Source organism: Aegilops tauschii, chromosome 5, assembly GCF_002575655.3.
Source record: "Aegilops tauschii subsp. strangulata cultivar AL8/78 chromosome 5, Aet v6.0, whole genome shotgun sequence".
NCBI lineage: Eukaryota > Viridiplantae > Streptophyta > Magnoliopsida > Poales > Poaceae > Aegilops > Aegilops tauschii.
In genome coordinates, this window is record NC_053039.3 from 24,744,392 (window position 1) to 24,757,901 (window position 13,510).

General features: G+C 46.4%; 2 pseudogenes; both read left to right on the plus strand.

Moving 5' to 3' along the window:
- The first annotated feature begins 298 nt into the window (after positions 1 to 298).
- On the plus strand, positions 299 to 1,039 carry LOC109764480 (thaumatin-like protein; annotated as a pseudogene).
- Positions 1,040 to 10,929: 9,890 nt separating this feature from the next.
- Positions 10,930 to 11,636, plus strand: LOC109764479 (thaumatin-like protein; annotated as a pseudogene).
- Positions 11,637 to 13,510: the final 1,874 nt, after the last annotated feature.

Sequence of the window (13,510 nt, forward strand, 5' to 3'; positions counted from 1 at the left end):
CCGTCCTCTCAGGTCACCCGGCATTTTCCGGCACGAAGATAAGCGTCTTCTTTCTTTGGCCCTTCTATTTATCCGATGGGTGCACGCGTATTCAATCTGTGCAGTTGGATGACACCACTACACTACACACGTTAGGAGTTATCTTGAACCAAACACAAGGGGAAAAAGTCGGACCCGACAAAGGTCGTCCAGTTAGGTAGCCACCTTTGAATTGAATGAGTGTTCTCCAAAGTAGCTAGCTCGGTGAGATGATCGACATCTTTATCATGAACCCTATATAAATGCCAAGCTCCATGAGCTGATCAGTCCCAGCGCACACACACACACAGTTCCACATAATATAATGGCCGGAAGCGCGAGCGCCACTCCGGTCCTCCTCGTCGTCGTGGTCGCAGCCCTCGCCGCGGGGGCCAGCGCGACGTCGACGCTGACGCCGCTCACCATCACCAACCGGTGCTCCTTCACGGTGTGGCCGGCGGTCGCCTCCGCAGGCCTCGGCACCGAGCTCCATCCGGGAGCCAACTGGACCGTGGACGCGTCGGCGATCGACTACACCGCGGACATATGGGGGCGCACGGGCTGCTCCTTCGACGCGGCAGGCAGGGGGCGGTGCCAGACGGCGGACTGCGGCAGCGGGCTGCGGTGCCGGAGCACCGACCCTGCGGCGCCGCGACCAAGGCCCAGGTCGCCATCTCCGAGGGCTTCTACCACTACGGCATCACGTTGGACAAGGGGTTCAACCTGCCCATGGACCTGACGTGCAGCTCCGGCGACGCGCTCCGGTGCCGGGAGGACGGGTGCCACGACGCGTTCCCGTACGTGAAGTACAACGACCACTCATGCACCGCCGCCGGCAGCCGGCTCCAAATCGTCTTCTGCCCATGATGAGCTAGCTAGCGGCAGAGCGTAAACATATAACCTACACATATACGTGTAGTAGTACATACTGAAACGTGTCATGTATTCCCAGTGGTACGTACACGTATGAACGCGCGTGCGAGATTCCAATAAAATTGCCATGTGTGATGTGCCTTTGATATATTGTTTTTTTTTTTGCAAATGCCTTTGATATATTGTTTACGGGAATTTACACACAAAAGAACGTGAATTTGAACAAGAGAACCCACATATATGTATGTTCTAACACTGGGACTCAGCTTGATTTTTCTTTTTGAGGGGTGGGACTCGGGTTGATGATGAGGGTCTCAGATGGCATGGCCACGAAATGTTATCTTTTTTAGAGAGGTTGAGCCAGGATATGTGATTGGTGCGTGATACCAGCGGCGCCGTAGAACTCAACCAACCCCTCGATGCTATCGAACTCAAGTTGCCCGGGTCCATCACTATTGAGGTAGAGAAACACGTGGGGACAAGCAACATGGGATCTATGTCCCGCACTCCTTCACAGCCCTTCCTCATGCGCTCCAGTTTTACAATACTGTCTAACAAAACGAAGTACTATAGTATATGATGCCTTAGTCTTGGTTCATGTTGTTAGGATGATCTCCACCGTGTGGGCCCAACGGCCCACCGGGCCCTTAGATCCGCGCCCTGATCGGGGGCGCTCAACCCACTATGGTTGACGGGCCCCTATCACCTGCACTATATATAAAGAGGTGGGGTAGGCGGCTCGAGATACGAGGTTCGTCGCAACGCCGTACACCCCACCTACATCCCTACCGATCTAGGGTTAGTGCAGTGCTGACGGGAAGCGCCGTCACCACTTCACCCACGATCTGCCATCACTACCGCCGCCATCCACCATGACCACCCATCGGGCTCATCAATCCAAGGAAAAGGTAAAGACTACCGTGAATCCTTAAACCTAACCGATCCAGAGGACTTAACAATGGTATCAGCCATGTTTCGGTTGAGGATTTCAGTGCAAATCAAAAGAATCATCCCCTCCCTTAGAACCCTAAAGTGACAGGGCAAAGACATCACCGGAGAGGCCCAGTGCTCGCCGGCAAAGAGCGCCGCCACATATGGTCGCGCCTGTTCCTCTCGATCCGGGCGCGCATCAGCAAGCCGAGGCGCCGGACGAAGAACCACCCCGAGAGGGGCAAAGGGCACCACGGCCAAACGTTTCGACGGCGGCGCGCTCACCGTAAGGGAACGCGCGACCGGCGAAAGGAATGGCAACGGCGCCACCATTGTCGAGCACAACGGGACAGAGAAGGCCGTTGAGATTCTCGCTCTCTCTCTGCTAAGTATTGGCGGAAGGGAGAGACAGAAAAGAAGAGGGAAAGAAAGGCTCGCAGCGCGGTGGCCGTGGCCGACGACTGGGAGCGGTGCGGTGGCCCGGCGACCTCGACAGAGGCCGTGGTCGCGAGCGAGAAGGAGAAAGGGAAGGAGAAAGGAAGGGAAATGGAAAGAGCGCAGCAGATCAGCGCGGCCGGTGCGGCGGCAGTCGTCGCCGTCACCGGCGACCGGGCGCGGCGTGGTGGCCCGACGCGGTCGGGACACAGAGGAGCGACAGGAGGGAGCGGCGCTCGAAGGGAGAGATGAGCGCTAGGGTTTCCCCCCATGTCTGGAGCCTGTTTTGTTCGGGCGATCGTCGCGCTGGACCATCGGATTTCATCTGACGGCCAGGAACGAGCGGCGCCGGCTCAGATGAGCGGCTGGGCCGAAAGTGGAGTCTGGGCGGTTGGACTGCGCTGGGTCGAGGCCGGCTGGGCGGCTGGGCTGCGCGCTGGGCCGAGGCCGCAGCCGCACGCCGTACCAGCTGCAATTTTTTCCTTGGGTTTGTTATTTGTCTAATTTTCTGGGCAGATTTCAAATAATTTTTTTATGCAAATTCTTCCAACGAAAAAATTTATTTAGAAAATAGAAAAGTTCCTGAAAATTAAAATAAAAAATGAAAATAGAAAATTTTCAGAAAAAGAAATGTTCATGAATTTATAAAGAAAATAATAAAGTTCATGAATTTTTATTTAGTCAAAGAAAAGTTTATGTAAACAGTAAAAGTTCATGAATTTTTTATTCATGTTTTTCCGCTGCGTAAATAATTAATAGTACTCTTTTACAAAGAAAGAAAGAGTATTATCCTCCCATTAAATTGGAACCAACGGGAAAATTTAATTGGATGAGCAGTCTTTTGAGAGAAGTTTTTTCACTTGTGGGTGAAATCAGATTAAGATAGCTTCTGCTATGACAGTAGAAAGATATTTGATTAAAGTTTAATTATGGTATTGTTATTTTCTGACCAACGTTGATGATGACAATATTATAATTCAATGAGTCTTATAGTTAAAAGTTCAAATCTCTGATAATTTTTGTATCAAAGTGACCAATTTTCAGAGCATTTGATAAAGATTGAGAAATGTATATTAAAAGTTTTCCGCTGCAATAAAGTTGATAATGATGATTATTTTCTTAGCAAAGTCGCTTAATAGAAATTTTATTATCACATTATTTACGAGTTATATGCATTATTTCCATTTCCGCCCAACGGTGATATGGAATTAATGTAGAAGGACGATGTTTTATTCTAATTCTGCCCAACAGTGATTTAGAATATAAAAGAAAGTTTTTCAAAGTTTAATGTGCATATTTTTTTAATCAGACCAACATGGGGTTATTTTTTGTGCTCATTATTGTTGATTATTGGCTAAGTTTTCTCAGACTAAAATTTTTCCATGCTTTCATTCACGAAAGCGAATGGATGGGTACTTGTGACCCGAAAGATGACCAAGAAAGGTCATAACGTGAGGGAGTATGTGCTCTCTAAAGAATGGCTTCAAAAGAAAAGAGAAAGATCATTGAGAGTCTTGGTTGACGAATGTCTTTCATGTACTCTCTATGAAGAAGGTTTTTCAGTCAACATGATTTGAAATGAAACAAGCAACATGCGTGTTTAATTTGACCAACGTCGGATCAAGCACGTGTGTCAAAGAGCATTTGGATTTATTTCTGAATTTGATGATTGAATATGCAGTCAAAAGAGCCAATTCTGGCATTTATGTCCCTTACAGGGAATTACCCGCATAGCGGGAAAAGATGATTATGATAAGAAACCGCATGGCGGGAAAGGTCTGGGAAAACACCTGCGTAACTGGGTAAAGTTGACATAGTATTATGTCAGAAATCCTGTATGGCGGGAGAAATTTATGCAAAGGACTTATCCTATATGACAGGAGAAAGTTATGATGACTCATGTGCGTTTAATTCGTCCCACTCTGGGAGAAAAGTATGGAGTAGCTATTATGCTTTCCTAGTGTCGACCGTACACCTTATGTGTAATGATCATTAAGCACTCAATAAATCCAAAGAGAATAAAAGTTACAGACGAACCTAAAGATAAGAATGATATGCAAGTGTGACTTGCAAAAGTACTAATGATAAAGAACTATTTTGAGTTTCCGAAATGGAATGAGGAATAAGGAAAAAGTACTCCCATACCGTTAACAGATAACTTCATTACATATGAAGTAATCAAATACATGAAGTAGATACTCAAAGTTTCCTCAATTCACAAGAGTTGTGAATGGTTTTTCGAAATTGTGGCAGAAAAGTTCTTGCCACATTTCGAGGGGGAGAAAGAAATATGAGATATCCATTAATGAAGAATGTGATCATCTGGGGGAGTACGACGATCATAATAATACCCCTAAAGAAAAGAAATAGATGTATTCCTGGATCTTTTACAGTTCCGAAAGCAGACTAAGGAATACTAAGACGGTGCTTAAAGTGCCATAAAGAAGAAAGTTTTAACAGAATAAACCCAAATAATAAAGTTTAAAGATACGCCATTTTTAGTAAAGATGGAGTAATCTGGGGGAGCATGGTATGAAAATACCTAAGACTCGAATATATTGTATCTGGGGGAGCATGTTGTATGACTTATACAACACCTGTTGTTAGCTCCATAAAGGAGGAATGAGTAAACATGGATCTTGTGATACAGGTCCTGTAATACCTATTGCTTCTTGGAGATGAAAGACTATAGGATCAATTTGCCTGTTAGTAGCACATCATGATCGACATCATGATCCGAGTTACATCAGATGAAAGTAAAGAACACAAGGGATACTTCTTCAAGAAGTCTTTTATGGACTAGAGCAAGTCTCTAGACAGTGGCATTTAAAGTTAGAAGAATCAGATGTTTTTTTTGGGTTAAAGAAAATGAGAAGACAATTGTATTCATGCAAAGTTATAGAACGGGAAATTTATTTCCTAATCCTGTGCATGTGCATGACGTCCTACTTGCTAATGGTGATGTCAATCTACTGCAGCAGGAGAAAAGAAGTTCTTGTTCTCAAAGTTCAAAAGAATGTTCTCAGTAGAGTGACTCTCGTTATAATTATTGAGATTCACCAAGAAAAAAAGGGGGGGTATTAGGAGTGTCGCATGAGCATACTTTGAAAATTCTCTAAAGTATGCATGTGAGAAAACCTACGCCTGTTCTTATAGTAAAGGATAATGATTTTGGGAACTTTAGTGTTCCAAGAGTCAATGTGAAATAGACCAAATGAATATGGTACCATATGCTTCAGCTGTTGGAAGCTTTATGAATGCAAAAGTGTAACATTACCGTGACATAGTTCACATATCCGGGTTGTTTTGGCAATGTCCAGTACATATTTAAATTGATGGAATGGAGTCAAAGATATCGGCCTCATGCTGAAAGCAACAAGTGCTCTCAAAAGGTTGTGAGTACAAAGATAAAAACTTGTGAAATGTACAGCAAAATCCACAATTGTCGTTGACCTTCACATTAGGAGTTTTTGTGTGGAAGAACTCTATAGAATGAATCATTTATCATCAATGTGATGCAAATATAAAGTATAGCATGATATGAGGCTGAGGGACAGGCAAAATCGTTATGGAAACCTGTACCCGGAGTTGATAATGGTTGACAGCAGCGATATCCATTTAAGTAATTCACTCCTATGACAACGAGTCAAGTGTGGTGCCAAACACATTGACACAAAGTTGTACGTTGTTAAGGAGAAAGTCCGGAATTATGTTGAAATGCTTGGAGCATAAAAGCAACAGACAAGTGTTTGCAGATCTGCTTATTAAAGGCTTACCGCCCAGTGTGTTTGAAGAACACACAGTCGACATGGGTTTTATGGTATAGTATAAAATTTCCGGACAATAAAAGGGCCCAAGGTTAAAGAATATGGTTCAAAACTGAGAGGTACGTTGTGGCTGTCCGATTCTATCGGCAATTGAGCTGTGACGATGAAACATGTTCTATGTACTGATCTGTTATGAAACGAGTAAAGTAAAAGTATAAGGTCAAAAGTAAAAGTTGAGATCAAGGGGGAGAATGTTAGGATGATCTCCACCGTGTGGGCCCAACGGCCCACCGGGCCCTTAGATCCGCGCCCTGATCGGGGGCGCTCAACCCACTATGGCTGACGGGCCCCTGTCACCTGCACTATATATAAAGAGGTGGGGTAGGCGGCTCGAGATACGAGGTTCGTCGCAACGCCGTACACCCCACCTACATCCCTACCGATCTAGGGTTAGTGCAGTGCTGATGGGAAGCGCCGTCACCACTTCACCCACGTTCTGCCATCACTACCGCCGCCATCCACCATGGCCACCCATCGGGCTCATCAATCCAAGGAAAAGGTAAAGACTACCGTGAATCCTTAACCCTAACCGATCCAGAGGACTCAACGCATGTCACTTTAAATATTTGTTTCTGGCAGACACACTCTGGGTGGAGTCATGTTAGGACATGTCTCTTTAAATAATTATTTTCGCGAGGAACCCACGGGTTGAAGTCATCTTGGGACATGGCCATTTAAATATATTTTTCTGTCGGGCACCCATGGGATGAAGTGGAAATATTTGATGCATGTGGTAAATAGGTTGATGGCGTTCAATCTCATGACGGAATCGAATTCGTTCAGATGGAAACTCGCCAATTCTTGTACTTTTTGGTTAAGCCAATGTATTGTGATCTCATTCATATCGGCATCTATTTTAACCACGCTTTCATTTGGAAACTTAACGTGCCTCTAAAATAAAGATTTTTATGTGGTATCTAGATATGAGAGGGTGATCTTAACTAAAAACAACATGAAAAGGCGACGACCACACGTTTACAAAAAAAGTATTTTCTGTGCACATAAGGAATCGATTTAACATCTTTTTCCTAGATTACCCACTTGCTAATGTACTATGGCATTCTATTCATACTGCATTAAACTTTCCACCCCCACCCTAACTAGAATTACAAATTTGTTCGGTAACTAGTTGAGTGGGGTACATCATAAGTTTTAAGGGCACATCTTTGTGGGAGTTTTTTTTAGGGAATCTTTGTGGGAGTTTTTTTTAGGGAATCTTTGTGGGAGTTTGTGCTTTCCGTTGGGAGATATAGGATTATCGCAATGACTGTATTTTTAACCAGTGTTGTGTTTGTGTCGAATATTTTATACTAGTTGGGTTACGCTTGGACTTGGTGTTGTAGTGTGGGTAGGATAGTTGTAGTGTCGGAGTCGGACACGTTGTACCCTTGGCCTCTTATATATGTGGAGGCACCCCACGTTGTAACCCATGACGACTAGATAGCGACAGGCTCGCAAGGGGGTGCTGGCGGCTTGTGCCGGCGCCCGGGTGGCCGGTGTTGCGGTATCTCGGGGAGGAGCGCCCGTAGTCATTGCCCCGGGGAGTAGGCGAGTTCGCCGAACCTCGTTAACAAATCTCGGTGTCATCATTGTCTGTGATTGCTTGTTTCTCGATGGATCGATCGTGTGCCTCGGATTTATTCTAACAAGTGGTATTATGAGCAAGGTTTCAAATGCCTAGGCGGAAGTGAGTTGCCGCAGCAGGTCGTGGGATCGGCGACTCGGCGAGATCCGGCAGCATGTCGCGCGCGTGGAGACGCGTGTGTGAGCTGCGGAGCAAGAGGGAGAAGCCGTACGACTACAGGCAGGCAAATCACGGGCCAAGCGGCAGCTGGTTAGCGCGTACGCGTGCGTACGGAGGTGCGCAAGACCAGACTCGAGTCGTGTACAACCAGGTATTGACCGAGTTTGTTTTGGACAAAAAAGAAGCAGGACCGAGTCCTGGTGGAACTCGTCATCTAGGCGGAGACTTATGAGGCGCTAATAAAAGGAGCAGCCTGGGCTGGGTCACCGTACGGCGAGGCAACAGATCAAATCGGCAGAAGGAAGTGGCCATCGCTGGTTGTGGCATCCAGCGGAATTAGCAAGGGCAAGGCAACGCAAATTAGCTTAGCATCGGGAGATTGAGTCAGGAGCAGAACACGTGAAGACCGGAAGGAATTTTTTGGTTGGAATTGCTACTAGTGCATAGAAGACAACGTTCGGTTCTCTTTGTGTACTTGGGCATCGCGTGTAAAGCTCGGATAATTTTTCGCAAGGTCAGCTGTACAAAGAACCATGGCGCCATCGGGTACCAGGTTTGAGGTGGAGAAGTTCAATGGAACTGGAAGCTTTGGGTTATGGCAGACAAGGGTGAAAGATTTGTTGGTACAATAGGGATGCTTGAAGGCGTTGTTGCAGGAGGCCAAGCCAGCTAAGATGGAGGCGGAAGACTGGGAGGAGTTACAGTTGAAAGCAGCCGGGACTATACGTTTGTGTCTGCCGGACCAGATTATTTATCATGTGATGGATGAGAATTCGCCGAAGAAGATCTGGGAGAAGCTGGAAAGTCAGTTTATGTCCAAGACTGCGACGACCAAGGTGTATCTGAAGCAAAAGTTGTATGGGATGAGGATGCAGGAGGGGTCAGATCTTGTGGAGTATATGAACGCCTTTAATCAAGTCGGGACGGATCTAGCACGCTTGATGCGACGGTTGACGACGAGGATAGGGCAATTCTGCTTCTTTGTTCGTTGCCATCATCCTATGACCATTTGATCACTAATTTGGCACACGGCAAGGAGACCGTCAAGAATGAGGATATTACTACGGCATTGCTACCTTATAATATGAGAAAGAAGAACGCGGTGGAAGTCTCTCATGGTGAAGGTTTGCAAGTCAAGGGTGAGGAGTGGCGGAAGGGATATGAGGCTGGGAAGAACAAGAAAAAAAAAGAATATACAGTGTCACAAGTGTAAGCAGTGAGGACATATGAGAAAGGACTGTCCAGAACTCAATGGTGGGGCAAGTGCTAATAAGGCAACTCATGGTGATGACTCAGACAACAGTAGTGATGTTCTCATAGTATCAGACAGGCAGTCAACCAAAGGTGAAGCGTGGATGTTGGATTCAGCTTGCTCTTTTCATGCGACACCCAACAGGGAGTGGTTCTCTTCGTACAAGTCTGATGAGTGGTTTAGCCTATGTGGGCGATGACACAGGTTATCATGTTGCTGGAATAGGTGACATCAAAATCAAGATGTTTGACGGTGTTGAGCGGATGCTTCGGAGAGTCAGGCATGTGCCGGGGCTAAAGAGAAATCTAATTTCGCTTGGTATTCTTCATGATGGTGGTATGGTATTCCGTTGTGATCGGGATAGGAAGACCATGAGAATCATGAAAGATGAGGTGACCTTGATGATTGGAGGGAGGATGGCTTCGCATCTTTACAAGCTGCAAGAGAGCACTATTGCAGGTGGAGTCACGGAGATTGGAGTTGCGGGAGTAGCAGCGGGGTCTCACGGCGGCGGCGGGTCTGGGGCAAACTCGTCGAGTAGCTCTCAGTAAGCTACGAAGAAGATAACACAAGTACAGAGTACATGGAAGTTTGACGCATGGACAAATTCAAGGTGGTGGAGAATATCCGCCAAGGTGGAGTTTGTTGTGTTTGTGTCGAATATTTTGTACCAGTTGGGTTACGCTTGGACTTGGTGTTGTAGTGTGGGTAGGATACTTGTAGTGTCGGAGTCGGTCACGTTGTACCCTTGGCCTCTTATATATATGGAGGCACCCCACATTGTAACCCATGACGACTAGATAGCGACAGGCTCGCAAGGGGGTGCTGACGGCTTGTGCCGGCGCCCGGGTGACCGGTGTTGCGGTATCTCGGGAAGGAGCGCCCGTAGTCATTGCCGCATGGAGTAGGCGAGTTCGCCAAACCTCGTTAACAAATCTCGATGTCATCATTGTCTGTGATTGCTTGTTCCTCGAGGGATCAACCGCGTGCCTCGGATTTATTCTAACAACCAGGACGAAAGTTTCCCACCTTTTGTAGGTCATGTACATAGCCACTTTCTGAATCCATATGTTATCCTATCTTTGCCGGAGGGAAGACCGGGAATCCATGGTCAACTTATGAAAGATGATCGCTCGGGGTATGTTCAACCTAGCTTGTTATCCTTCTGGCTTTATTTTTGCTTTCCAAATTTGTTGGATACTTATAAACCATACACTTATCAATTGGGAGTTATGTGCATTGATCGATGCAAAGTGAGGTTGTTACCCTCTTTTTTAAAAAATAGAGCGATACTACTGCCATCGAGGTCAAATGTTTCGTACTACTAATCAAAATGTGCAACCTGTTGATGAAAAACATGTCAATGCCACTTACTCATGAATGTAAAGTTGCGAAGCTATAAGAAAATATCAATACACAGTGAACTGGAAATTCCGGATAAACCAACAAGCAATTTCCGAAGTGTACGCTTTTTCAGAAAAGAAAGCTTTGTAAGTGTACGCTATTGTGCCCGCTCCACCATCGGCACGTCACGGTTGATACCACCAGGGCCTTAATGGACACGTGTATTTTAGGGCGTCAAGATAAACTTTTTCTTTCTTTGGCCCATCATTAGCTGATGGAGTCGTGTGGCACTACAGACGGTGGGAATTGTCGTCGATCTTCAACGGACGAAAGGGAAAAGCGGCCAATCTTGGCTATATTGGCGTCCAAGTAGGTAGTAGGTACGTAGTAGCCAAATCTTGGCGCCATCTTTGACTTCAATGCTCCCACCCAACTGCTTGTAGTCTAGCTCGCTTACACATGTTGAGCACGACAGATAAATAAGCATGCAGCCTCTCTAGACACCACACACACTGCAGACAATGGCGTCTCCAGCCAGAAGCGCGAGCGCCTCTCCAGTCCTCCTCTTGCTCGTCGTCCTCGCCGCCGGGGCAAGCGCGGCACCGCTCACCATCACGAACCGGTGCCACTTCACGGTGTAGCCGGCGGTGGCGCTCGTGCTCCCCCAAGGGGGCGGCGGCACCGAGCTCCACCCAGGGGCCAGCTGGAGCCTCGACACGCCGGTGATCGGCTCCCAGTACATATGGGGGCGCACGGGCTGCTCCTTCGACCGGGCCGGCAAGGGGCGGTGCCAGACCGGCGACTGCGGTGGCAGCTCGCTGACTTGCGGGGGCAACCCGGCGGTGCCGGTGACCATGGCCGAGGTGTCCGTGCTCCAAGGCAACTATACCTACGGCGTCACGTCGACGCTCAAGGGGTTCAACCTGCCCATGGACCTGAAGTGCAGCTCCGGCGACGCGCTCCCGTGCCGGAAGGCTGGGTGCGACGTTGTCCAGCCGTACGCGAAGAGCTGCAGCGCCGCTGGAAGCCGGCTCCAGATCGTCTTCTGCCCATGATGAGCGGCAGAACATATATAGCACGTATACGCATGTAATAACCACCGCACGTACGGGTAGTAGTACCTCCGTATACCGTACACGTGTGTCAGGTATTCCCAGCCGCAGTGCATACACTCGAGAGGTTCCAATAAAGATGCCATTACCTTTGGTGTTTAGTTCACGGGAATTTTTACACACAAAAGAATGTGAAGAACAACACAATCTACAAATATGTAAATGTCCCAACATTTGGGACCAAGATTAATACACCCTCATAAATACTACTCCCTCAGTCCAGGTTTATTAGGCCTAAAGACAACTTCTCTTAGATCAAGACAAATAGTAATTTGCTCACATTAATTCTTCTATTCCACTACCAATGCACTCTCTCACATGCATGTAGCCAATGAAAAAGCACGCATAAAGTGTATTAATTTTTCAGCCATGGCACCAACAACAATAGCTTTCAATGCAACCAATGAAATGATTGTATGAAAGCACATTTCCAAAGCGGGCCTTATAAAAGGGGAGGTGCTTGTGATGCTAAGAGGCTTAATAAACCCGGACGAAGGGAGTACTGTACTTCATTGACTACAACTAAAAAACTACAAAACATCTTATATTTTAATGGAGAGAGAGCATGTGATTGATGCATGATACGAGCGGCGCCATGGTCACCGTTGTCTGTCAGGGACTGAGGTCGTCGTTGCCGTTGCCCCTCAGCCATTTGTGACTATTGAGGAGGGCCACACGTGAGGACAGGCAACAGACTATCCTTGCCAGCTCCTCCTCCACAGCCTTTCTTCATGCGACCCCGTACGCATGTAATAACCACCGCACGTACGGCTAGTAGTACCTCCGTACACCGTACACGTGTCATGTATTCCCAGCCGCAGTGCGTGCACTCGAGCGAGGTTCCAATAAAGTCGCCGTTAAATTTTAAAAAAAAAGGTCGCCGTTACCATTGGTATTTAGTTCACGGAATTCTTACACGCAAAAGAAAGTGAATTTGACCAACAGAATCTACAAATATATAAATGTCCTAACATTTGTGACCAAAATTAATACCGAGGATCACATAAATACTATTGTACTTCTTAAACTAAAATTAAAAAACTACAAAACATCTTATATATTAATACAGAGAGAGTATGTGATTGGTGCATGATACGAGCGGCGCGAGCGAGGCCAAGAGGAAATACCGTCTCGCGCGATGGGATATCCTTTGCCGACCTAAAGACAAGGGGGTCTCGGTATTGAGAACTTAGAAATTAAAATTAAATGTCATGAGCAAATAGTTATACAGGTTAGAGACAGAGCCGGAGGGTATGTGATCACAAATCCTGCGCAATAAGTATTTACACTCGAAAACACTAGCCCAGGTTACCTTGAGACCGACTGACTCGCCATTCTGGAAGGGACTTATGAGAACGAAGGACTTGTTCTTTCGTAGGGTCAAATTCTTGGTTGGCAATGGGATGTCAACAAGATTTTGGGAGGATACGTGGTTAGGAGAGATGCCCCTGGCCGTCCAATATCCTACCCTTATTGTGCAACGTAAGGAGGATTACGTAGGCACAGTCCTTCAAACTATTTCCTTGAACATCCAGTTCAGACGTGTGTTAGTTGGTGAGAGATGGAATGCCTGCATTTGGTTCGGAGACTGATACAAGTTCAACTCTTCGACCAGCCGAATTCGACACAATGGAAATTAACTAAGAATGGGATTTTTACGATGAAATCATTCTATATGGATTTGATTAATTTTGGCCCACTCTCAAGGTCGTTGCACATCTGGAAGGTTAAGGTTCGTTTGCGTATTAAAATCTTTATGTGGTTTGTCCACAAGCAAGTGATACTCACAAAGGACAACTTAATTAAAAGGCGATGGGTAGGAAGTTCGTGGTGCTGTTTTTGTGATCATGATGAAACAATACAACACCTATTTTTTGAATGTCCACTTGCCAAGATACTTTGGAGAACGATTCATATAGCTTTCAACATTAATCCTCCAGTCGATATTGCGTCATTGTTTAGGACGTGGTTAGCT